This window comes from Gossypium arboreum, chromosome 10, assembly GCF_025698485.1.
Source record: "Gossypium arboreum isolate Shixiya-1 chromosome 10, ASM2569848v2, whole genome shotgun sequence".
NCBI classification, from domain to species: domain Eukaryota; kingdom Viridiplantae; phylum Streptophyta; class Magnoliopsida; order Malvales; family Malvaceae; genus Gossypium; species Gossypium arboreum.
The window spans coordinates 34,299,011-34,326,032 of NC_069079.1; positions in this window are offsets into that span (position 1 = coordinate 34,299,011).

A 27,022-nucleotide genomic window follows, 5' to 3' on the forward strand; every position below is an offset into this window, starting at 1 on the left:
AATTGATGCTCATTATATGTATATATGCATGTGTGAAAATTTCGTGTTTGGATTTTGTTAATAGTAAGTGAATTTTTATCAAATAGGACTTATGTGAGAAAATTTAGAAATGTGCTAGGCAATTGTAAGGTGGCCTATTAATACATGTGGGAAAATAGTTGTCCTTGCATGTCAAATAACCCACTTCCTAAGGTGAGTGGCCGCCATGACAAGAATATGGGCAAGGGAACATGTTTCCAACATGTTTAGTTAGTGGATTATGTAGAAAAAATAAAGAAATGAAAAAAATGAGCATGGATGCCCCCCTTTGTTGCCGTGAGTAGAGGAAAAGAAAGGAAAAAATTGTTCATCCATTCTCAAAATCTTGGCTGAAAATACTAAGGGAAAAAGGAAGGATTTTTGCTTCATGCTTGGTTTAGAAGAGAACTAGAAGGAGATTTGGTCATACTTGTGTCAAGATTAAGGTATGTTTGAGGTTGTATCATGAGATTCATGCATGTTTTAGTTGCTAACTTGATGTTCATGTTAGTCCATGGTTCAAATCCTTGTTATGCCATGGAAATGGTATTTGGCCAAGGTTGATATTGTGTTAAAGCCATTGCATGCTAAATGTGAAGCTTGTTGATGATACATGTAATGATGGATTGACTACTCTTGAAATTTCTTTTAGCATTCTTGAGTAAGACATGGAGTTTTCTTTGTTTAACCATGACCAAAATTGAAAGGGTGATGGTGTGGGATGTATTCGGCCATGGCATGCTCATAAGTGCGATTTATGCTTGTTGCATGATAGGTAAAATTTGTGTTTTGATATATGTGTATATGTGTTTGTACATGATGTTACAAATGGATGTGAAAATATATGCTAGATTGGGAAAATTTGATTAAATGTTCATGAGATGAAATTAGGTGATTAAAAGATGTTAGTTGACATTGTACATATATATATATTCGCCATTAAAGTGAGTATGTAGGTAATGTTGAATCAAGTTTTTGGTGCATATTCGGTTAGGTGTATAATCGACCAAATGGGCGATTAGTAAGAATGGTTGCCGAATATACAAGCATACATATGCATGTGTAGTTGAATTATGAATGTTTAGCAAGATGGTTAAACTAGTGATTTATTGATTAAGCTCAAGGAGTTAAAGAAGGAGAATCAAGCAAGGAAAGACGAAGGTCATCGAGTAGTGACTTGGAACTATTTTACCCAACACGAGGTAAGTCATTAAGCACGTATTTGATGTTGCTTAAATGATTGTAAAATTTATGCAATTGCGTTTAATGGGATGATATATATATATAAATGAAAATGTATGTGTATGGAGTGATGACAATTGTTGAATGTAAAAGAAATAGTGAAATGTGTAGAAAGTTTGCTTTCGGCACTAAGTGTCGGGCAATACGTGTACGGTGATTTAGATTGGCACTAAGTGTGCGTCTTGGAAATATATGGCACTAAGTGTGCATGCTGGAAATATATGGCACTAAGTGTGCGAGCTCGAAGGGTATGGCACTATGTGTGCGGGCTTAAATCGCATGGCACTAAGTGTGCGAAATCGAGTATTAAGCAATGTGTGCGTACTCTATATATATATATAAATATCTCCGATCGAACAATTATATGGAGGTGTGTCTCCATCGAGTTGAGTATGGACAGCGGATCGGGTAAGTACCTTGAGCTCATGACGAATAGGTAATATGTTCATGCTCGGGTTGAGCTTGGTAAGCTTTAAATCTATGTGATGATTGCAATTGTATGATTGTGGTGAAAATGAGTTGGTGTGTAAAATGCCTCAAATATCTTATTGTATAGAATATGAAATGTGGATGTATGACTTGGTATGAGATTGAACCGAAGGTCCAAGGAACTATGATATAGTTCGATATGGATGGAGTACTTAGCCTCGTTCATTATTTCATGTTGTAATAATTTTGTTAATGGATGGTTGTGGAATGCTTATGGCTTATCGAGTTATAAACTCACTCGGTGTTTTCTTGTCACCCATTTTAGGTCTCTTGGACTCGTCTCTTGTGTACTCGGAACCGCGTCAAGTCATCACACCGCGAACAATCTTTTGGTATTGTCTCCTTAGTCGATCTAGGAGAACATTTGGCATGTATAGGCTATTTTGTTTTGTTGAATTTTGGGTTGTAAACTTTAAGCCATGCGAAAATGGCCTATGTGGTCGGTTGAGTGTGATTCTAAAACCTATAGTCACAAGTCTTAGAAACCTTAATTTTGATAAGGTGGCCATAGCTTGTATTATGTATGATGAATTATAGTTGGCCATGGAAGAATTATGAAATAGTCATTGTTTGCTTTAGTAACAGATGCTGCCAGCAGCAGTGAGGTGAGATTGAAAAATCACTAAAAATAGTAGAAGTAGAATTAAATAGTTAATAAATTATGAAATTGAACCTTGATGAATCTATTTTTATATGGACGAAACGAAACGACCATATGAGCAGTATATTGGGAGATATTAAAGTTCTCGTGAGACAGGGCCAGAACGATTTCTGGGTCCCCTGTCGCGACTTTGAAAATTTACCATAAATTATCCAGAAAGAATTAGGAGTCATGCCTTATATGTACAGATTCCATTTTGAGTCTAGTTTCATTAGAAACAAACGGCACCAGTATTAAATCCCTGTACAGAAAGATATTCAAGTTGTAACGCGCGGAGGTCAGAGCAGTCGATCCCTGTAACATGGGTGACTTTAACTAATAAACTGTACCAATTGGACCAACCAAAAATTATAAAAATAAATCCATGGATGGGTATATGAGTCTAAATTTAGGGAAAATTTACGAAACCAGTTTCCGAGTTTTGGAACTCGAGATATGATTTTTAAGGCGACGGTGACGCAGTTTTCCAGCCTGTCCAGAAATGCCAAATTGGTCGGTACTTTAAGAGGATTTGTCTCGTTAACCCCTCGTGTCCGACACCGGCGTCGGTCACGAGTTAGGGGTGTTACATAATTCTTCCATGGCCAACTATAATTCATCATACATAATACAAGCTATGGCCACCTTATCAAAATTAAGGTTTCTAAGACTTGTGACTATAGGTTTTAGAATCACACTCAACCGACCACATAGGCCATTTTCGCATGGCTTAAAGTTTACAACCCAAAATTCAACAAAACAAAATAGCCTATACATGCCAAATGTTCTCCTAGACTAAGGAGACAATACCAAAAGATTGTTCGCCGGTGTGATGACTTCGACAACGGTTCCGAGTACACAAGAGACGAGTCCAAGAGACCTAAAATGGGTGACAAGAAAACACCGAGTGAGTTTATAACTCAGTAAGCCGTAAGCATTCCACAACCATCCATTAACAAAATTATTACAACATGAAATAATGAACGAGGCTAAGTACTCCATCCATATCGAACTATATCATAGTTCCTTGGACCTTTCGGTTCAATCTCATACCAAGTCATACATCCACATTTCATATTCTATACAATAAGATATTTGAGGCATTTTACACACCAACTCATTTTCACCACAATCATACAATTGCAATCATCACATAGATTTAAAGCTTACCAAGCTCAACCCCGAGCATGAACATATTGCCTATTCGTCATGAGCTCAAGGTACTTACCCGATCCGCTGTCCGGATTAACTCGATAATGTCGCACACTCAAGTGCAATTGTAATGCAAGAGCATATAGTGAATCCGCACACTTAGTGCTATATATATTCAGCTCGCACACTTAGTGCTATATAATCAAACTCGCACACTTAGTGCTGTACAATTTTAAACCCGCACACTTAGTGCCAATCTTGTCACCGTGTCCATTTATACCCGCACACTTAGTGCCGAGACCAATACCTTATGCATTTTGCTGCCTTTATACATTCACCAATGGCATCATTCCATACACATACATTTCCATTTACACATCAACTCATTTAAATCAACACCAAATATATGCTTAATGACTTACCTTGTGCTGGGCAAATAATTCTAAGTCGGCTACTCATTGACCTTCGATTTCCCCTTGTTGGATGCCTCTCCTTTAGGATCTTGAGCTTAAACAAACAAATTAACTCATTCAATCGCTTTGGTACATATGTTGGTATCCAAATTCTAATGATCATATAACATACGGAATGACATGGTAAAATTTTTATCTTGCTACCTTATGTTCTTGGCTATTCGGCCAATGGCCTTATGCAATTTACTATTCTATCAATAATCCAATCACACATACACATATACATATTCGTATATTAAATAGCCACCCTCACTAACCACCCATTTTAGTTGATTTTATACAATTAAAGGCAATATCATGATTGGGTATACCTAAATAGCCGAATGTGCTAAAATTGATCTAACATCACCTATACCCTTGATTGAATGGTCAATACTTATACTATCAATTATAGTATCGATTTTATTCTTTCAAACACATAGTCCCCATTCGCCCTAACCATTTACTTAACGATGTGTACAAATTCCATCTCAAAATTAGGAGTTGCAACTACAACTAGGTTACCACAATGCTCATCAATGACCGAATGCCTAAGCACAACTCTACTAAAAATTTATCCAACATCATTAACTTTGCCCTTCACTATTTTTTTTCTAAACATCATATACAAAGTAACTTACATGTATATATAAAACCAACCTTGCTAGCACAATATCCCTTAACCGAATATCATAAACCCAAGCCACATATATAGTTCATCAAGGCCTTTCATTGGCCACATTCGGCACCCCCTCCCCTTATGAACAAACCAATTTCAACTTTCATGAAAAATATATGTACCAAGAGCTTCAACTACTTGGCCAAATACCAAACCTCCAAACAACCAAATTTAATCTATGGAATGAATAGAACTTGAACTAATCACCTCATTTACATCTAAATTTCCAAGGGTTTCAAAGTGCTTACCTCTTCCTAAGCATCAACCAAGCCAAATCATGCACAAAAGAATTCCTTCTTCTTCCTCCTTCAAGCCACGGCAATGGAGAATAGAATGAGCATTTTCCTTCTTTTTTTTTTTTTTTCTCTCTAGTTACGGCACAATGGGGGGCATCCATGCTCATTTTTTTGTTCATTTCTTTAATGCTAGCTATTATTTTATGGCTTCCTACATACACCACTAGCATAACATGTTGGAAACATGTTCCCTTGCCCATAATTTTGTCATGGCTGCCACTAACCTTGTCAAATGGGTTATTTGACATGCAACTCCATTTATTTTACTTCATTCCTTTATTAACCTCTTAAAATTAGCCACATATAATTAAATCCTTTCACATGAGTCCTTTTTCTTTCAATTCACCTTCAAATTAACTAAATCAAAGAATTAAAAAAATTCACACATGCATTTTCACATATTTAGACAGTAACTATCATACTCAAATAATTTAGTGACTCGGTTTAGCGGTCCCGAAACCGCTTTCCGACTAGGGTCACTTTAGGGATGTCACAGAGTTTGTATACCGAGGGATTCTGATTTGAGGCAGTCTATATTGCAAGAGGTGCATAGTAGTCTATATGCTATGCATCCTAATGGAAACAAGTTATACCGTGATCTTCGTGAGCTTTATTGGTGGCCTGGAATGAAAAGCAAAGTTACCGATTACGTGGGTAAGTGTCTAACTTGCCAGCAAGTTAAAGCTGAGCATCAACTACCTTCTGGGTTATTGCAGCCAGTTAAGATTCCACTCTGGAAGTAGGAAAACGCAACCATGGATTTTGTGAGTGGGCTACCCTTGACGCCTACTAAGAAGGATTCGGTATGGGTTATCGTAGACAGACTAATAAAATCTGCCTATTTTATACCAGTCTGCACTGATTATTCGCAGCAGAAATTGGCCAAGTTATGTCTGGCTGAGATTGTGAGACTGCATGGAGTACCAGTTTCTATCATATCTGACAAAGATCCTAGATTTACATCTCGGTTCTGAAAGAAGTTACACGAGGCTTTGGGTACAAGGTTGGACTTCAGTACTGCGTTCCATCCTCAGACAAATAGTCAGTCAGTGAGGGTGATTCAGATACTAGAGGACATGTTAAGATACTGTGTAATTGATTTTTGAGGCAATTGGAAAGACTACTTGTCGTTGGCAGAGTTCGCTCACAACAACAGTTATCAGTCCAGTATTCAGATAGCACCGTACGAGGCTTTAAATGGTCGTAGGTGTCGTACTCCTACCTGTTGGATGGAACTTGGTGAGTGGCGAGTTTTTGGGCCAGAGTTAGTTTCTGATACCGAAAAAAAGGTAAAGTAAATTCCAGATCGGTTAAAAGAAGCAACTGATAGGCAAAAATCATATGCACACTTAAAGCGTAAAGATATCGAGTACTTTGTGGGGGACTGTGTCTTTCTGAAGGTCTCACCGTGGAAGAAAATCCTGAGATTTGGTTAGAAGGGCAAGCTTAGCCCTGGGTTTATCGGACCTTACTAGGTTCTGAAACAGGTGGGACCAGTTGCCAATCAGCTTGAGTTGCCTCCAAATTTAGACGGGATTCATGATGTGTTCCATGTCTCCATGCTGTGGCGTTATCGCTCTGATCCCACGCATATTGTGCCAGTTGAGGAAATTGAGGTTAGGTCTGATTTGACTTTCGAGGAAGAACCAGTACAGATACTGGATCATGACGTCAAAGTGCTGAGAAGGAAATCTGTGACATCCCTAATTTGACCCTAGTCGAGATGTGATTTCGGGACCACAAAACCGAGTCACAAAAATTCATTTTAATTTTAATTGCATATATTTATGTGTGATAGTGTATGTAGGAAAAATTAAAAGTCTCAATTTAGTCCTAGGAATGTAAATTTTTCTTGAAAGGACTTAGTTGAAAAATTTAGAAAAGATAGTAGGTAATTTGTAAGGATCCAAAAAACAATGAGGTGAGAAAGCTTAGGTTTGCATGTCAATTTACCCTTAAAGCATGTAGTGGCCGGCCATGAAATGATGCTATTCCACTAAGTCAATTTAAAAACAATTTTAATTGGCAAATGATGTAATAAATTTATAAGAAAAAGATGAATAAAATAAGAAATAAAGGTAAGAGTGTGTTCATCTTCCTTACCTTCTTGCAAAGCCGAAACAAAAGGGGAAAGAGGAAGGAATTTGTCTAGGGCATTCGGCTATCTTGGAGGTTAAATAAGGTAGGAGTTCATGTTATTTCTATTGATTTTTATGAGAATCTAGTAGTAGTCAAGCTCTTATTGTAACCCATATGTTGATTTTTCTTTAGTTTTGGTGACAAATTGTGCATACTGGATTATTGGATAAATGCTAAAAGGATGGTGTTTTGATGTTTTGGATAGAAATATTAGAAAGGGAAAATATGAGCTACCTAAATAGATATATGTGAATTTAAAAGATGGTATGAACAAATGTGGAGTTTTGCTAGTTTAGGATTATTCGCCAAGTGTTTATGTGGTGGAAATTAAGTGTTAAATGAAATGAAAATGATATTATATGGGGTATGTATATTCGCCATATGAGTAAATATATAGATGATGTTAAATTTGATTATGTATAATGGGCCATATAGGGTACACATTGTGATATTAACTTTAATTCTCTATAATTGATCAAGTGGGTGATATTGGTTTATATGGTTGAATTTGATTTATGAATATGTACCTTGAAATAAAATATATCATAGACTATGTTACTTTGGAAGTAAGAATGCATTCGGCCTTGAGACAATTTATAAGTATTAGTTAAGGTTCTAATGTTTTGAACAAGAATGGTTGTAAGATGAAACGAAAATTATTAAAATATATATGAGTAATTAACAAGGGTGGTTGCCGTGTATATAATATTTATGTGTGTTTTATTGAAATATTTATTGGGTTAATTATAGTAATTGGATCTTAGGTGATCAATAGCCGAATGGCTTAAAGTTAGTAAAAAGCATAAGGTGAATAAAAATCAAATGTTGCCGTATGATTCTTTTGATATGAAACTATTAATGTTATGGGATATAAATAACTAGCAAGGTAATTAAACTAGTTAATTTATTTATTTAAGCTCAAGAACCCAAAGGAGGAGAACCAAGCAAGGGCAAAACAAAGTGTATCGAGTAGCCGTTTGGAACCGTTTCATCCGACATAAAGTAAGTCTTTGAGTAATGGAACTTAGCTTAAGATTTGATAAATGATGATATATATTTATATGAACATAATAAATAAAATGTGACCTAATGGTTCTACTTGAATTACATATTGAAATAAATAAGTTTCTAGCATATAATTTTAGTTATAATGAAGAATGATATGGAATACGGGTAAAGATGGGACTATGAATTGGTGTAATTACCTATAGTAAAATGATAAGGAATAAGTTACTTCTATGAGCCTTAGCCGATTGGTTATTAGAAAAGTGATATCTAAATTATGATTTGTATGTGATAATAAGAAGTACTTATATATGATGATATGTTTTAAACTCAAATGGTAAGTTCTTAAGTGTTTGGACTTGGAAATTTAAGAGCAAATTGTAATAATCTGCTTAGGACAGCAGCAGTAGCGTGATTTTTGAAAATCACCATAAATTGTTGGAGTGGAATTAGAGACTGAATAAAATATGTAATCAAAGATCAATGAGTCTAGTTTCTTATAAAATAAACAGTGCAAGCAAAGGAATTTCCTATAAAGAGATATTTAAAGTTGTGTGTGACAGTGTCAGAATGAATCTGAAATCCCCTGTTCTATTTTTAGAAAATCATTATAAATAGTACAAAAATTTTTATAAGAAAAAATTTATATTTGTAGACTCCTTAATGAGTCTAGTTTCAAATGAAATAAACAAGAACATATTTTGAAATCTGTACAATGATAAATTTGATTCGTAGTAAGGAGTGGTTAGTATAGTCAAACAGTGAAATAGGGGAAAGTTTAAGAAAATTCCGGTTTTGATTGGCCAAATCAAAAATTCTGAAAATTTTATGGATAGAAGATATATGAGTCTATTTTCGGGGAAAATTTACGGTGCTTCATTTAGAGTTTCGTAGCTCCAGTTACAAATAGTCTAATGATTGTTGCTCAAGAAAACAGCTTGTAGTGACTCTGTGATTTTATTGTAAACATTGATGAAACTAATTGAGTTGCTTATAAGCTATTGCTGAATTGATGTACAAGATAAATATATAGGTGGTGAGGCCAAAATGGCTAAAATATAAATGTGTGCAAGTTATCCGAATGGCTATTTTATAAATGTAAGCAATGTATATGTAATATGTGTTGATAGTTTTATAAATTGAAGGTGTGGTGACTCATATGTTGTTTAGCCGAATGGTTGTCATGAGAAGAATGTAAGTCATGTGTGTATTTTCATATTTAGTTGGAAGTTTATTGAAAGGGATATATATATATATATATATAAATATGTGTTAAAGTCGAATGCTATTATGACATGAAGTTAAGGTAGATGCTATACGCTTATATTCGAATGAGGTTAATGAATTACAATGGTGATAGTTTGTGTGAAATGTGGTAACATGTGATTAAATATACATGGAATTTGGAAAGTATCCGGTTAAGACCCACTGATCAAGATGTGGCCTAATGGCTCTTGTGAAATGAGACTGGCTATATTGAGATACTGAATAAGTTCGAATGAAGTGATACCTTATTAATGTGTTTCCGTGTTGGAAAAATCAAGGTATGTGAATTGATGTGTATACAACTTTGTGAATTAACTATGAAGATATATCTGGCTTAAAGTCCCGCAGCTTGGTACGTAATCGGATTCGGATTTTTTTAAAACCTAGCAGGCTATGGCTAAGTGCCTTGAATTATTTCAAACCGAAGACCATTTGTATATCTTTAAGATAAGGATTTAATTAGTTTCATAAAATTTACTAATTTAAGTTGTATTCGGCAGATGTGCAAATACAAGGTATGGATTATGCTTGGTCATTTATGTATATGTGATAAGGAATATGTTTGGTCCTTTATATACGATATCTGAAACTTTAATACTTGTCATGATTTGATTATTTGAAATATTAATGTGAATATGAACTAAAGAACTAAGCTCCTAAATACATATATACAATTACGTATGTGTACGAAATGAGTGCATATGATTAAGTGGTTAGAGATATTGAAAGATTGAACTGGTAATTGGTAACTATGGAAACGGTAAGTGTACAAAGGTTAAGTATATGGTAAGTGATACTTACTTGCTATGTGAACTCGATTTCGCTTTGTATTACAAATGTACTTGGGGAATCACTTATGAGATGGTTATCATTATATTCAACAGTATTGACTCTATCAAATTGTTTATGTAAGATGAAAACATGAATATGTGCTTCCAAATATGGAAATCGAATGTGATTATAGTGTTATGTTTTAGTTCGACTGATTAAACTAAAAGTAGCATTGATGTTTTCAAATGCGAAGGGGTATATACTCTTAAATTGGGATGAAATAGATGAATTACATGTGCATACATAGGGTTTAATCTATTTGACCGAATGGTGATATATCTTGACATTTCAAAACGTGATTTGTGTAAGGCCTAATCTTAAGCGACTTAGTAATAAATCAACAATTACGGATGATCAGCACATTAAGTTGGCCAGGTATGTATTGTGTACTTGTGTAGGCTTATTATGCCCATCGAGACTTCACTTGGATTTTGTGTAAGTTATAAATGTATTTAATCCAGCAAAGTTAATTGTTTTACTTAAGACTTACTAAGCCTTGAAAGCTTACTCTGTTGTTATGTTTCTATGTTTTATAGATTATCAAATTTGACCTTTGCTCGGGGATCGTCAACAACTCGTCACACTATCACTATCCACTGTTTGGTACTGCTATGTTTTGGATTATTTTATGGCATGTATAGAATAAACTAGTAGCGGAATAATATTCTGGTTAATGTATATAAGCCATGCGAAAATGGCATCTTTTGAATGTGTACTTATAGAAGTTTAATTTTATCCCTGGCTGTATTTAGCATTCATCTAAATGAATGATCTTTATTTCAAGAAAAAGTTAAAAATTTTACTGTTCTGACATGAGTTACAAGTCTGGTAATACCCCTTTCCTATTCCGACAACGGTTACGGGATAGGGGTGTTACAAAATCTGTTCTGTTGGTCAAGGTACTTTGGCTTAATTATAGTTCAGAGGAAGCCATGTGGGAGCCTGAAGAGGCGATGTGACAGCAATACCCTTACGTATTCTGATTAGGTAAATTTCGAGGCTAAAATTTCTTTAAGGGTGGTAGAGTTATAACGCCCCAAAAATTTGGTGTCTTTTTTTTTTAAAGCTTTGATGTAGTTATCATGTTTGCTTTATTGGCTAAGTGATTTGGGAGTGTTTGAGAAGCCTGGGTTTAGGTCTGGGCTTTTGCAAAAATTTTCGTTTTTACCTTAAGTGAACCTTGGCTTTAGCTTGTTGGCCTTATAGATATTTGTGGGTAAAATGTGTCACAAAAAGCCTTGTGGTTTGGTGGCAAGTGGCGTGACTTGGTAACTGGGAGAACTTGGGTTCGAATCTCATGACATACAAGGTGTATTTATTTTTATTGCCATAGGGTGACAGAGGTAGAGTTGGATTAAAATTCTACCAAGGTGGTTGTGGAATTGGTCAAACGGAAAGAATCAAGGGTTTGGACGATGGTTGTTATAGATGTGGAGGGGATTTTTGTGGAGAGAATCATGGAGCGATATTAAGAAAAAATCAAGGAATTTGGGTTGGGGGAGAGTAGTTGTGTCGTATGGGGGCTTTGGGCACTCATACATTCAGCTATCAGGGGTTCTTTTGTACGTTTTGGCAGCCGTTTGTTGCTGGGGACCTTGGCTTCAGTTTTTTTTCCTTACTTTGGTATTTTTTTCTCTCTAAAGCCGAAATTAGCTTTTCGTTTTAAGGTGTTTTACTGTGAGGTTGTTTCAGTTTGCACTCTTCTTTATTTTGATTGGCTGAATCTTTGCATTTCCCTTCTCTTCGAATACTAGCCGATTACAACCCTAAAACACTATCGAGATTGCTCCCCTTCTGTTCTCCATTTTCTTCCTTTTTCCCCCTCTTGTTATTTCTGCTGCATCTTGGCCGATTTTTCTAGGCTGCTCTCTCTCCCTCCTCGCGATTTTATTCTCTCTTTTCGATTTTTCTTTAATAGCCGATTGTCCTCCTGCCTTTTTCTATTTTCTTCAATTTTCTCTGTTATTGGGTATTCTTGGTTGATTATTACTAAGCCTTATGGTGAGGGTTGATTAACTCAATTTCTACAAGAGTTCTTAACATAAGGTATGTGTTGTATTGTCCTCTGTTTAGTTCAGCTTGTTTTCCCTCATTTTGTTTCTTAAAGCCTAATACCCCCTTTCTCCTTGTGCTTTGACACCGATTGTTGGTTTCTTATATGGATCGTTGGGTTTCTAGGTTCTCTCGAGAAGTGGTAGAGTGCGAGTATTTTGGACACGATCAAAACCTTTTACCTCACTATTCTATAAAGGTAATACGATACCTTGTTTTGGAGTTGATGAACATGGATTTAAGCCACACCTATAAGGGGTCCTGTTTAATAAGATCTATGGTTTATGGAGTTACCTGGCGAGAAGCGTGTGATCGTTTTAGTCATCGATCTATGTGTATTTAGCCACACTACTTTCGGTCAAGGTAAGTGGGAGTATTGATTTGAGGATGTAGTATTTATGAACAGTAACAAATGAAAGGCTGACTGTATGTGGAATTGAATGTAGGTTGGGCGCTTGAGGAACTTGAAACGGTTGCATAAACAGATGTGTAATCACCCCTCCTTTTTACTGTAAAACGGCAAAAGCCGAAAAGCTGAAGTGCCGAAACTTCGACATTTGAGGCCTCACAAGCGTGCGATTACTCGTGGGGTAAAATGAGCCCACAAATTAGGGGCGATAAACTGTAAAGGCCATCACAAGTGTTTTCATGGACTTGGGCTGTTATGGGCCACATTGGGCTGAAATGCGCCGTGTAGGCCCAACTGCCTCGTGGGCCCCACATAAATTAACTCCACGGTAGGTGATAAATATTGGACTGGGCTATGTAGGTCACATAGCCATGACTGAGTTTGGGCTAAATGGGCCACACAAGCGTGTGGGCCTACTTGGGCCGAGTAGTGGACCTAAGGCCGATTTACACCGTTATGATTATTTAGGTTATCTGTGTCGCTCGAGGCGACTGTATACCTTCAGAGAGGTTGTTATCTGAGCTGAAACCCCAAAATAGGTAAAATGACCGTAATACCTCCTGTAGGGTAAAATGACCGTAATACCCCTGTATGGTAAAATGACAATTATGCCCTTGTGCTCCGTATGACTGATGTGCTTATGATTTACATATATGATTATACTGAGTATGACTTTGCATACGCATAATATTTTTGACATGACATACTGCATGGGGTTAGGATCTGATTTGGAGGAAGTTCTGTACTAGTGGTTTTGCCACGTATTCTGATTCTAGTGGCTCTGCCAGATTTTCTATTATTAGTAGCTTCGCTGCGTTATTGGTGTGTTGGCTGGGTGGGTCGATCAAATCCCACATGGTGTGTTGGCTAGTATGGGTGGTGTGCTGGTTTGATTGGGTTGGCATACTTATTTGCTCTGTATTGATTCTGTTTTGGGTTTAGGCCCATTCTGCTACTGTATAGGGCTAAAGCCCAGACTGTTTTGCATATTCTGATTTCTATTGTCTGTTAGGGGATTACACACTGAGTTTTCACAGACTCAACCTTCCTTTTAACTATACAGGTAATCCCCAACCATAGACAATTTGGAGCTGCGAGGGACTTGGATGTGGCACATGAATACTGTTTTTTGGATTTGATTTTAATTATTTCAAAATTTTCAGTTTGGGTTTTTATTTATGTAATAAGGCCATTTAAGAGTTTTAATTTTCCTAATTAGGTTTTCAATTTATTATCTCAAACTACTAGAATAGGATAACATGTTTTTCAAAATAATTAACATTTTTAAGAAAATCACAAGTTTCAAATCCAAACTTTAAAAGCTTCCGCGTTTTTTTTAAAATAACTAAATAAAACAAAGAAAACTTTTAAGCAAACGTCTTGAAGAAACGAAAATAATAATAAAAAGGGCTTTAAAACTTAGAAATAAACTTTTATCGACAAGACCGGTTTTGAACGTAGTTTCGATGTGACACGCTAGATTCGACCGTAACGTCCAGGCCGGGTTTGGGATGTTACAATATGTGTGTAAATGTACTTGGTTATAATAGTATCTAGGCTTTGAAATTGAAAGATACTTTGTTATATATATATATATATATATATATGTACATTCGGCCATGATTAAGTTTATATGTGAAAGTATATGATATACATGAAAGTAAGTTTGAGATTTAATGGGATTATGATAGTATGGTTTGGTTTGGTTTAAATGAGTTGATTATGCTATTGAGTTGTTTATTTGCTTATGACTTACTAAGATATGATAGCTTACTCTGTGTATGCATGTTTGCCTCTGTTTTATAGATTTTGGAGATTAGTTACGAGCTCGGGGATCGTCTGCAAAGTCCATCACACTATCGACTGTTGTTTTGGTACATTATAAGTTTAAACTTGATACTATGGCATGTATAAGCTAGGTTATGTTTTGGTTAATTTTGAAGTATGTATATATTAAGCTATGCAAAAATGGCTAATATGTTATGTGAGTATATGAAATTTTAGTTAAGTTTATATGTGTTATATGCTTTGGAAATGGTTGATGATTTTGGATGTATATGTGGTTGATTTGGCTATGGTTTATGCATAGACAAAAGTATATGTGAATTTGGTTGTTATGTTTGATTAAGGTGTTATTATGTGAATTGGAATTAAATGATATTTGCTTATGTTCGAACATGGTAAGTGTTTATTTTGATATGTTTATTATTTGGTATGTAAATTTTGTGTTTTGGATATATATATATATAAATATTTGGTTAATGACTTATTGTTGAGAAGTATAATTTGTACTATGAATTGGTTTGGAAATTGTTTATAATGTACTTGTGTATTCGGTTATGTGATGAAGTAGGTATGGACAATATTTGTATGGCTTTGTTCATTGGTGGTAAATATGATTTTAGGTGTAATGAAAAGCATGAGAAACAACCATGTTTGGATTCGGCAAATAGGTGAATTGACTTTCGGTGGATGTTAAATATTTGAGGTGTCATGTATTTGTTATTAAAGTTGGATTGTTTTGGCTATATAGATTTATATATATATTTAGTCGAATATGTGGCTATTAAATTATTTTGGAATATGATTTTGTTAATTTGATTGATATGTGATAATAGCATGTTAAAATTTTAGTTAGTATGCTAAAATGTTGGACGAATAGTTAATATGTATTGAATCACTATATATATATATATATATATATATATAATTGATGTGTTGGTGTGAAGGTTAAAATAATATGTTTGATATTCGGTTTGGTTATCGGAAATGTTTCATATGCGTAAAGTGATTGAGCATAATAGAAGTTGACATCAAATAAGGCATATGTGTTTTGCATGTTATATATATATACGTATTCAGCTAATGATTTAGCAAATGAACATATGACTAGTAACTTTGGTTTTTAATAAGTAAGTTGGTTTAGATAGAATTATAATAGGGATTGCATGTATGTTTGGTTTTAAGTAATGAATAATGAGATGTTTAAATTCATATTCTTATATCCAGCCATTTGATAAAGATTATGGTTGTATGTTATTTAATTTGTGTGTAACTCGTAATTTTTGGTTTGATTTAGTATATGTTCAGTTGTGATGTTTTAAGATGATTAATTTCTATATGTATCTATGATTATCCGAAAGATGTGTTTAGTTTGGTAATACCTCGTAACCCCTTTCCGACGACGGATACGGGTTAGGGGTGTTACATATCCTATCTATTCCTTAGGTTCAACCGAGATTTTTGCTGTATCGAATCTTTGTCAGCTATTTCCGTAGTATCGTACTCAATAGCATTCACATTTCATTTCAATATTATAGCATTTACCATAATTATATCATATAAGCATTTATACATAAATAATTTAATGCTTATTAAACATATGAACTTCCTTCGTTCGCTGTAACGACGAATTTGGTAGACTAATCCGATACTTTATTTTCCCCTGTTCTAAATGCAAATCTCATTTATCTCAATCTATATAATATCAAAATTTACTTATTTAATCATCATTTCATTCAATTTAACACAATTTACACATTTTGGCAAAATTACATTTTTACTCTTATTATTCACATTTTTGCAATTTAGTCCTTTTCATATAAAATCACAATTCATTCAATTTAATAAAAATTCATGATGACCGAATATTATCTATTCTCATATCAGCCCATATTTTTCATTTATTTTAAAATTCAACCACTAAATTTTCATATTTCACAATTTAATCCAAAATTGACATTTTTACCAAAATTCACTTTACAAAACTTGTACATCTAACAAAAAATGATTTATTTTCCATCATCAACTAAAAAAGTACTCACGCATTCAAAAATGGTAACATTCAAACACTTTAATAGTTTTGAAATCGGAGATACAGGCTAGGTAGATTAAGCTGCAACAATCTAAAAAAAACATAGAAATTATTAAAAACGGGACAAAAATGGGACTTACAATTGAGCATCAACATGGCCGAACCCTAGCAAGATTTCTTCCATGGTTTTTCACCTCAATATTCAGTGGAAGATGAAACATAACAAAGATGATATCTTTGTTTCCATTATTTTATTATACTAAATTAATGAATTACATATTTATCCATTAATAATAACATCAAATTCACTTGATAAAGTGCCCATAATTGTCCACTATCTTTATAAATGGAAGAATTACCACTTAAGGCCAACATATTTAAAAACCATAGCAATTAGACACCTTTTTCTTATAGAACTCTAATTTTACACTTTAAGCGATTTAGACCTTTTTACCGAATTAGGCATTTAAACGGTAAAATTTCTTTACGAACATTTCACGTAATAATTCTATCATGATGTAAACTTTATTAAAATAATAAAATAAATATTTTGATCTTGAATTTGTGGTCCCGAAACCAATATTCTGATTTGACCCAAAAATGGGCTGTTACATTATGCCATTGAGTTGGTCCCTATCGAGGTATATTGTAATTCTGAGACATGCAACAATGGAATTATGAGAAAATTAAAAAATAAGAATAATGAGATTTTTTTAAAGGAATTATAATATGTTGTGGTAAAATTTTATGAAGAAGAGCATGGATGTGAACATGTAGAAAAATGACTAAATTGAAAAGTTAGAAAATATATAGACTAAATTGTCATTTTTCTATTATAGAAATTATGGATTAATAATTATTTGTTGATGCGAAGAAGACATGGGAAATGTATTTATACTAAGAAAAGGGAGTTCAAACTAAATTGAATAAAATAAATGCAAACCATTTTTGGCCTAGAAAAGATTAAAATAGAATTTATGCATGGTTAGATAGTATTATGGACCTTTGTGATGTTATGTGAATATTTAATGTATTAAGTGTCATATTTGGTAGTAATAGAGTGAACTGATAAGAGAAAGGGGCTAAAAGTGTAAATTCTCCATTAAAGGATATTGTGGGACTTTTCTCCAGAGTGTTATAATGAGAATTTTATAATTTATTTTATATGTGTAAAGATGAGAAAATTGGTGGCCATAGATTTTTGGAATTTTTAAAGCACAAAAAATTCTATGGGCCATTTATTTAAATTTTATGTTGACTTTGATTATTACAATGAATAAAAGAACGAAAAAGATGAAAAGAGAAGAGAAGAGAAAGATCTCACTCTTTCATCTTTCTCTGAAATCCAACCAAGAATATTCACTACCCAAGTTGTTTTCTTGCATGAATCTTGTAGAAAACCCATTTCTAAGCTTAATTTCATCATCATATTTTTCATGGAAAGCAAGGGTTTTCATGAGCTAGAGAGAAAGCTTTAGTTAGTGTGAGCAAGTCAAGAACAAAGTTAAGAAAGTGTATGTTATCTTTAATATGATTATTCAAGGTTACTTGTTATGATTTCTACATAAACATGATTTTTGGATATTATTTGTCTTATGCGTCGCTAGAAAAGTAGAGTTTATAAGTGGATGGTGGAGCTTTGAGCAAGAAAAGAGAGATCTTGAACTAGTAAAGTAGAGAAATTTTGTAACACCCTAAACCCGACCTAGACGATATGGTCGAATCTGGAAAAGTTACATTAGTTTGTTTAAAAACTCTTGTTTTAACCAAACTTAGTTGATTGTTTCAAAAACATAAAACTTGAAGAACTCTCACGGACGTTCAGAAAAAAACTTAAGTTCGTAAACATTTATTTCAAATGCCAAAAATCTATTTCAAATTCGTTTGCTTCGAAAATACTGACTTTGAACAAATCTTTTCTGATTAATGCTAACATTAGTTAAAAAATATTTTTTATACAAAAACACTTAAGGGTTTACTTAGTAGTAGTGGAAAAATTTTAGAGTTTTAATTTTAAAAATTGAATAATTTGTTAGCTCAAATGATTTTTCAGTTTTACGTTAAAACTTCCAAAAACTGACGAATAAAATGAAAATGAAAACACAGCCAAAAACAAAATACAACCTAAAAATCCAAGGATAAATTTTCTAAAGTAAATCATTATATTTACTTAGACTTAGCCGAGAAAACAATCTGAGCTCCTGCATGTCGTTCGGTCCTGAGTAAGAAGTTAAGTTGAAACATATTAAACAAACAAGTGAATTAGAAGCTCAGTGAGTAACTTAACCCACATATAATATTTTTTTACTATAACATGCACAATTTGCAAATATCGTAATAGAGTTTTACTTATAACATTTACGTATGCAAATAACATATCAAATTGTCAAATATCTAGAGTCATATATCAAATCAGAATATTATAATTTCAAAAGCATATTCATATCAAATCAAATTGTCGTATCAAATCAGAAAAAAATTTACCCCCATCCGTTACACATCATCTCTGTCCAACCTATCACACCAATTAGGACTACGAGAGTCCATCCATCCAATCACACCAATATGAAGTAGTGTGCCACTCATAAATATGCAACTGAGCTGCCAAATGAATATTTACGGTCTAGCCGCCATAATCGTAGTAAAACTGCCATATAACACTTCCACCATCAAATGAGAACCCACCCCAATGCATATGAGGAGTCACATTAACATACATACATTTCACATAGGGTGTATGCACGCATGAAAAAATAGATATTATATGAAGCGTAACTTACACATAACGTATACAGATCATAGCATCTCATATTGCATGGTCGAATTAAATAACTTACTGGAACATATAAAAAAATACGTATAACATGCATGACTTACAAAATAACTTAGAGATATGCCAAATAACCAACAAAAGAAAGCTATACAAACATTTTTGAGTCCAAGATCTTCACTGAATGTTGAAGTCAATGCTCAGGATCACGATTTGAACCTAACCTGTACACAATAAAACAAACTGTATACTGAGTGACAAAGCTCAATGGTATTTCTTTAATTCAAGTTGACATAACATAAATGCTATTCAAATGCAAATAATTAGCTCAAGTGTAATGTACAACCAATTTGCATACCAAATTGTAATATAAACTTAGTGATCAATTCATTTGATTATTTCATATCTTACTTTCTAACACCTATCTAACCATTATCCATATATTTCATTTCATACATATTTAATTATTTCGTATTACCATTTATAAACATATACTCATATATATACACATTCATCAATTTACATATACAATTTCATCTCATCAATTCAATTATTTTCGAGTCTAATGGCTCGTAAATACTCAACCAACCCTAAGGGCTCGTTTCACCTGTTTGCATGATCTTTCACATGCTATCGAAAATCAAATATCATATATATATACCTATAGTGCAATTTCATAACATTTAATCATTTTTAAACATTATTTAAACGATTCATAGTTTATGTCTGTAACACCCCTAACCTGTATCTGTAACACTCCTCACCCATATCCGACGCCGGGATAGGGCTCAAGACGTTACCAGGATTTCACGTTCATAAACATATTAAATCAAGTCACTAAGTTGCGCACTAATTTAAAAATTTTCAAATATGTATATCCTTTCCCTTAAACAGGCCTTCGAGACCTAAAACATGCCTAGAGGTGGTGCGGAACAAAACCGAAAATGTTTGATAAACTTTGGGCACCTTGGAAAAAATTCTTTTAACTTGAAGTGTCACACGCCCGTGCAATCACCCCGTGTCCAAGACTTGAGCATTCTGTCAAATTCACACGGCCAAGACACACGCCCGTGTGTCTAGCCTGTGTTCATTTAACAGACTTACCATTTTAGATGCAGGGGACACACGGCCATACCACACGCCCACGGGTGTGGCTCGTGTGTCACACACGGTCTAGGCACACGCCCGTGTACCCAACCGTGAAGACCCTATTAGGCTATTTTCCAAACCTATGGTCACCCCCTTTTTAACACTTATACTTAATGAATATTAAAAACAAAGTAAAACATAATTATGCTCTCATAAATGATCTTTGCAAAAACTCATTGCATGGAAACCTCATATCATTGGTTTCGTACATGCTAGGTTATTTCCCATCTTGTATTTATGTGTTGCCATACCAGTTTAATACATTCAAGATTGACTCGTTCTTATGACTCATTGCCAATTGGAATTCAACCATCGCACATGATTACAAACTTGCATGGAAATTTTGTAGGTTATAGCCTACTTCAAAACAAGCCGATCTCTATGGCCATAAACAAAAAGATAGATTTATCTTTACAAGCCTTCATTTGGAAAATCAAATGACACATATAACAAAATATTTAAAAGACCTATACATGCCAGTGAACAATTTAGAAATGTCTTTATACCAAAGCTGGTCTATTTGATAGTATGCTAACTTTCCAACCGTCTTCCAATCTTTACGAGTCCTCGAGCTCTGTGAGAGACAGGGAAAAGACAGGGGTAAGCATTTTCATACTTAGTAAGCTTGAACAACCGAAAAGTAAGCTTACCAAGTAATTAGCATGCAATCAATTTGGGCAATAAATTCAATGAGCATAGGATGACTTCCCTATCACTTACACTCAATCAATGAGTTAGTCACATAACAATGGACTATGAAAGTTATCTTAGATGAGCTCATCACTCAACATCTCATTTATATATATATATATATATTACATTAATCTCGTTGAGTTTCTAGGAAATCTCGATGGAATACCCATTTACCGTCAATTCGTACAATGATCGTTTCAAATATGCACTCTCGCGAACCTCACATCTTAGGTCGGAATTACTAGTCTAGGCTAAATCCCTCATTTTATGAACTCATAAGGTGATTCGGGATTACCAGTCCAGGATAAATCCCTTATAACGACAAACACCTTTATTAAGCTCAAATCTAAATTACCAGTCCAGGCTAAATTCAGATCCTAATCTAATTACCTGTCCGGGCTAAGTCCATAATGCACACATATTCCTCGGGAGGCTCGACCATTCAAAGGAACACCCATCCAGGCTAGATCCTTTTTATAAATGAGATCAATAGATTACCCGTCCGGGCTAAATCCTTACTGTAACATATGCAGGACCTTATTACACATGTCAATCATGGTTTATCCATCGAATTCCCTTTTTAACCTCAACCGAGACATTTATCACAATTCATACTTAAACATGCATTTCATAGAATTTCATGTTATTAATAAATGCAATCATCATGCATTCACAAATCATATAATTAGGCACATTGAGTGTTTACTTTAAGTTCTCCGAACTTACCTGGTAATTGTTTCGATGTCGTGTTTCGGTTATTCCGAAACCTTTCGTTTTCCTCGATCAACATTCAAAATTTGTTCCTCAGGGTCTATAACAATAAAAATAGATCATTAACACTCCACATTATACATTTCAAGTCTAAATTCCACCCCCGGTCCAAATGACCATTTTGCCCCTAACCTTCACATTTTTATGATTTAGTCCCTAGGATCGTATAATGAAATGCATGCAATTTCTACCTTATTCAAGCCTAGCCGAACACTTTTCCCTCTTATGGTAGCCCACATGTTCCATTATTTTCACATTTCTACCACACATTTTATAACTTTTGCAAAAAGGTCCCTTTAGGGGTTTTTCATGAAAATCACCTAGGAAAAGTTGTTTAACACATTTCAAAATTTCATATTCCTATATGAAACATCAAAATAAAAGTAACTCATGCATGGGTAAATTTTTAAACATGAACCATAGCATGAAATATGGGTAGAAATGGAGAGAGTAAGCTACCGGGATCTCAAAATTACAAAGAACATTAAAAATGGGGATTGAGAGCACTTACCAATGAGCTTGAAAAGTTGGAAACCCTATCTATGCTGGCTTAGGAATTTCGGCTGGCCAAGGGAGAAGAATGGTTGATTTTTTCCTTCTTTTTCCCATTTTATTTCATTAATATGCCAAATGACCAAAATACCCTTAACACATTTCTTTGAAATTTCATCCATGCAAGCCCATTTTTGTCCAAAAATTTAGAAATTGGGAAAATTTCTCCCTAAGACCTTCTATTTTATAATCTAAAGCAATTTCATGCAAATTGCTTCTAGAATCCAAGTTTTGCAATTTATTCAATTTAGTCCCTAATTTTCCAATTGGGCACTTGGTTAAAGAATTCCTTCATGAAACTTTAACACATGCATATTCTCATATTCTAAGCCTCATAAAAATCATAAAATAAATATTTTGATGTCAGATTTGTGGTCCCAAAACCGCTATTCTGAATAGGTCCTATTTTTGGATGTTACAGTATCTATCATTAGATTAGGGTTAAAGGCATTACCAAACAATTCACAGCTTAAGAGAGTCATTCATTACTATTCATGTTTAAGGTAATATAAAATCAATTATATGAATCATGTGTACATCTCCTTTATAACGTAGATATTTATAAATAATCAAATTATAACATAGATATTTACATAACAAATTCCATGTACAAACATTAAGACATTCCAACACATATATCGAAGATATGCTAATGTATCTATTTAACTGCACAAATATCAAACAAACTATTACATTAATTATTGGTCAAACACATATGCAACTTTAATATCATTACGATATAGTCGAACATAACTTTAATGCAACATATATAATGCGCATTATAGCATATCTTTATGAACCATTAAATGAGCAAAACATACTAACAATCATACATAAATAGAATTCACATAACCAAGTACACATGATCATATCATTAGCTTGTACACTTATTTCTATTATGACTATCTGAATATAAACATTAACTTAACATTTTTAAACTATCCAAATGTCATAATTTCAATCATCAAATATATATATATACAATAATCATACCGCTCCATTACATTAAATATACCATAAACACACTTCTAAAATAGTTTAGTAACTTGGACGAATATACAATATGCTTATCAATACCCTTTACCAAATCATATAACAACATCACAAACATATATATTTTATATTAAGCTTATTGACTGAACTATTCATAATACAAATCATACATTTCTAATTTGCCAATATTAAACCACAACCAAATATATATATAAACATATCCATCAACTATGTTTACCTTGTTTAAGCTAAATCATAAAATTCAACTAAAGCAAAACATATCAATTTGACAAGCTTACCATAATGAATGAAAATAAGCCATACATATCATTACTTTAAACCGTAAGCCTATACCAAGTACAACACATATATATGACATTCATTTTACTTAACTAATATATTACATATTATAACTCAATAAGCATCCATCATTAACCCCATTAACGAAACACATGACCAAGCACCACAACATATATATATGCAATTGCAGAATCATCAATCAAATATATTCATTACCTAAATTCAACATTTAGCCAAATATACTCGTTAACCAAATTAAACCATTACTATTAAATGCAAGACATAACTGAATCATTTTAACCAAAAATAACATAACAAGCATAATTCATACTTATGTACATACCATGGCCGATTCAATCAATCCACATCCAAATTCACCAACCATCATCAATACATATAACAATTATAAACTTGACTAAAGTTTCTTATACTCTCATAGCATATTAGCCATTTTCGCATGGCTTAATATATACACAACTTCAAACTTAACCAAATATAATCTAACTTATACATGCCTTTGGTTCAAGTTTAAACTTATAATGTACCAAAAAAATAGTCGATAGTATGATAGACTTTGCTGATGATCCCTGAGCTCGTAACAAATCTCCAAAATCTAGAAAACAGAGGCAGGCATAAACACACACAATAAGCTATCATATCTTAGTAAGTTATAAGCAAATAAATAACTTAATGACAATATCAACTCAATTTGTAACACCCCAAACCCGGCCTAGACATTATGGCTAAATCTGAGATGTCACATTGGAGTGCTTTTCGAAAACTTGTTCTTGATGGAAACCCGTTTGAAAATATGAAACCTCTTTGTTAGTTCTCAAATTATTCTAGATTGTTTGCTATTTATTTAAAATTATCCTTACTTTTAAAACTCTTATTATTGCGAAAGCGTTTCAAAAGTGTTACGAAGACGTAGTGATTTCAAAATAGTTATCGTTTTGGAAAATTGCATTTTACGTTTTCAAAAAATATAAATCGTAGTAACCAAAACCCGAATTTAAACAAGAAAATTAAAGAGTCCTTAATACATAACCCAAAATGAAATCTAATAGCAAATAAAAGAAAATAAAAGCAGTGGTGTGGCCATCACTGAGGTCCTCGCAGCACCGATCCGCCTAAGGATTACCTGCACAGTTAAGTAGAAAAGGGTGAGTACAAAACTCAGTGTGTAATCCCTAGCTAATGAGCAGTCAAACATACAATATCTGAATTGTCTGGGCTTAAGCCCATATCAGTGGCAATATCAGAGTGGGCCTTAGCCTATTATAGTACAGTATCAGTAATGCACAAAGAAATCCTACCCAACCATCCTTTACACACCACTCCATCAAGCCCTACACTCTGGGGAATAAATCGACCCACCCATCCCTACACTCCAGAATAAAGTACCGGTTTCGACACTAATAGTATTTGTAGTAGAGCTATTGGTAATAGGCTTATAGCCTTTCAGTACACTTCCTCCAATAATATATATATCCCTCCCATGCAATGCAACATAATATAAATGTACGTATGATAAGAATGGCATGCTCAACAGTTATACATCACATAGGGGTATTTTGGTCATTTACCTTGTAGGGGTAAAAAACTCATTTCATAAATTAGGGTTCAGGTACACTTACTGACCCAACAGTAGATCCACAATCGTCTTGTGTGACCCATGCAACATTTAACAGTTAAACAGCACAAATGGGCCCACACGCTCGTGTGGCCTAGTAAGCCCAAATAATTGCCTTGGTCGTGTACACAACACAACTGGCCTGTGACGGCCCAAAATTGACCCTAGTCGGAAGGTGGTCTCGGGACCACAAAACCGAGGCATAAAAATAATTAAAAATTTATTTTGATGCCTATAATATGTGTGTGCTCATGTATGACATTTTATGATGATTGATTTAGTGTTATAAGGGTGAATTCCACAAGACAGGACTTAGTAATGAACTTTGAAAGTATGATAGGGAAATGTGTGATGACTAATTAAAGCATGCATGCAAAATAATGGACTTGCATGTCAAATTCCCCTTTTATAGGTGGTGGCCGGCCATGACAAGGAGGATGGGCTAAACATGTCATGAAACATGTTTTGTTGGTGCATTAGGGTGAAATAATAAACAAAGGTGTATGGGTGATAAAAAATGAAAAAAAAATGTGTGTGAGTGTGGTAATCCCCCATTGCCGTGAGTTGTAGAGAAGGAAAGAAAAAATTTTGTTCATCCTTTCTTTGAGCCAAAACTAAGGAAGAAGGAGGATTTTTGCTTCATGCTTGGTTTGGAAGAGATCTAGAAGGAGATTTGGCTAAGTTTGCATCAAGATTAAGGTATGTATGAGGTTGTGTTAGGAGTTTCATGCATGTTTTGGTTGCTAACTTGATGTGCATGTTAGCCATGGCTCAAATCTTTGTTAAGCCATGGAAATGGTATTTGGCCAAAGTTGTTATGGTGATAAAGCCATTGCATGCTAAGTGTGAAGCTTGATGATGATGCATGCAATGATGGATTGTCTACTCTTGAGTAAGATTTTGAGCTTTCTTTTGTTTTATCATGATTGAAGTTGAAAAGGAGCATGATTGTCATATTTGGCCATGATGCATTCATGAGCATGGTTCATGCTTCTTGCATGTTAGTTAAAATTTGTGTTTTGGATGGCTATGGACACCTTGAAATTCGCCATGCTCATATATGTATATATATGTTTGCACATGATGTTTTGGTTATGAAGGAAGTGATGAATAAGTTTGTTTAAAGAAGAAGATGTTGAAGAATAATTGTGAAATTGTAAGCACATTCGCCTAGCACACATATGAGTGCTTGATGCTATATTGTAAGTTTTGAGCTACAATATGCAAAGCATTAACTAGTAAAATGCATGCTGTTTTGTGTGGTATTAAGTGCATAATTGGCCTCAACATGGACAAGTATATTCGGCCTTGGGTAGCCTATTGAAGGCCTTAGCTTTTCCTTGATGCTCGAATAAATTGTATTGAATTGCTTGATGTAGTATAAAATGTGCATGACCATTGTGTATTCAAGCTAAAGGGTGGCCATATGACCATTTAAATTCCTTGTCATATTCGCCATAAGCTAGCACAATGAGGTTTTGATAAATTGAATTTGTTTGAATTAGCTCAAGAGCTAAGAGGGCCACAATTGGACAAGGGAAGGAAAAAGTAATCGAATAGCCGTAAAAGCCGTTCGACAACATCCGAGGTAAGTCCTCAAGAAGTGACCTTACTTGAATTATGTGGAATGAAATATGGATGTATTGATTATTGATTTATGTGTGTATGAGTATTCGA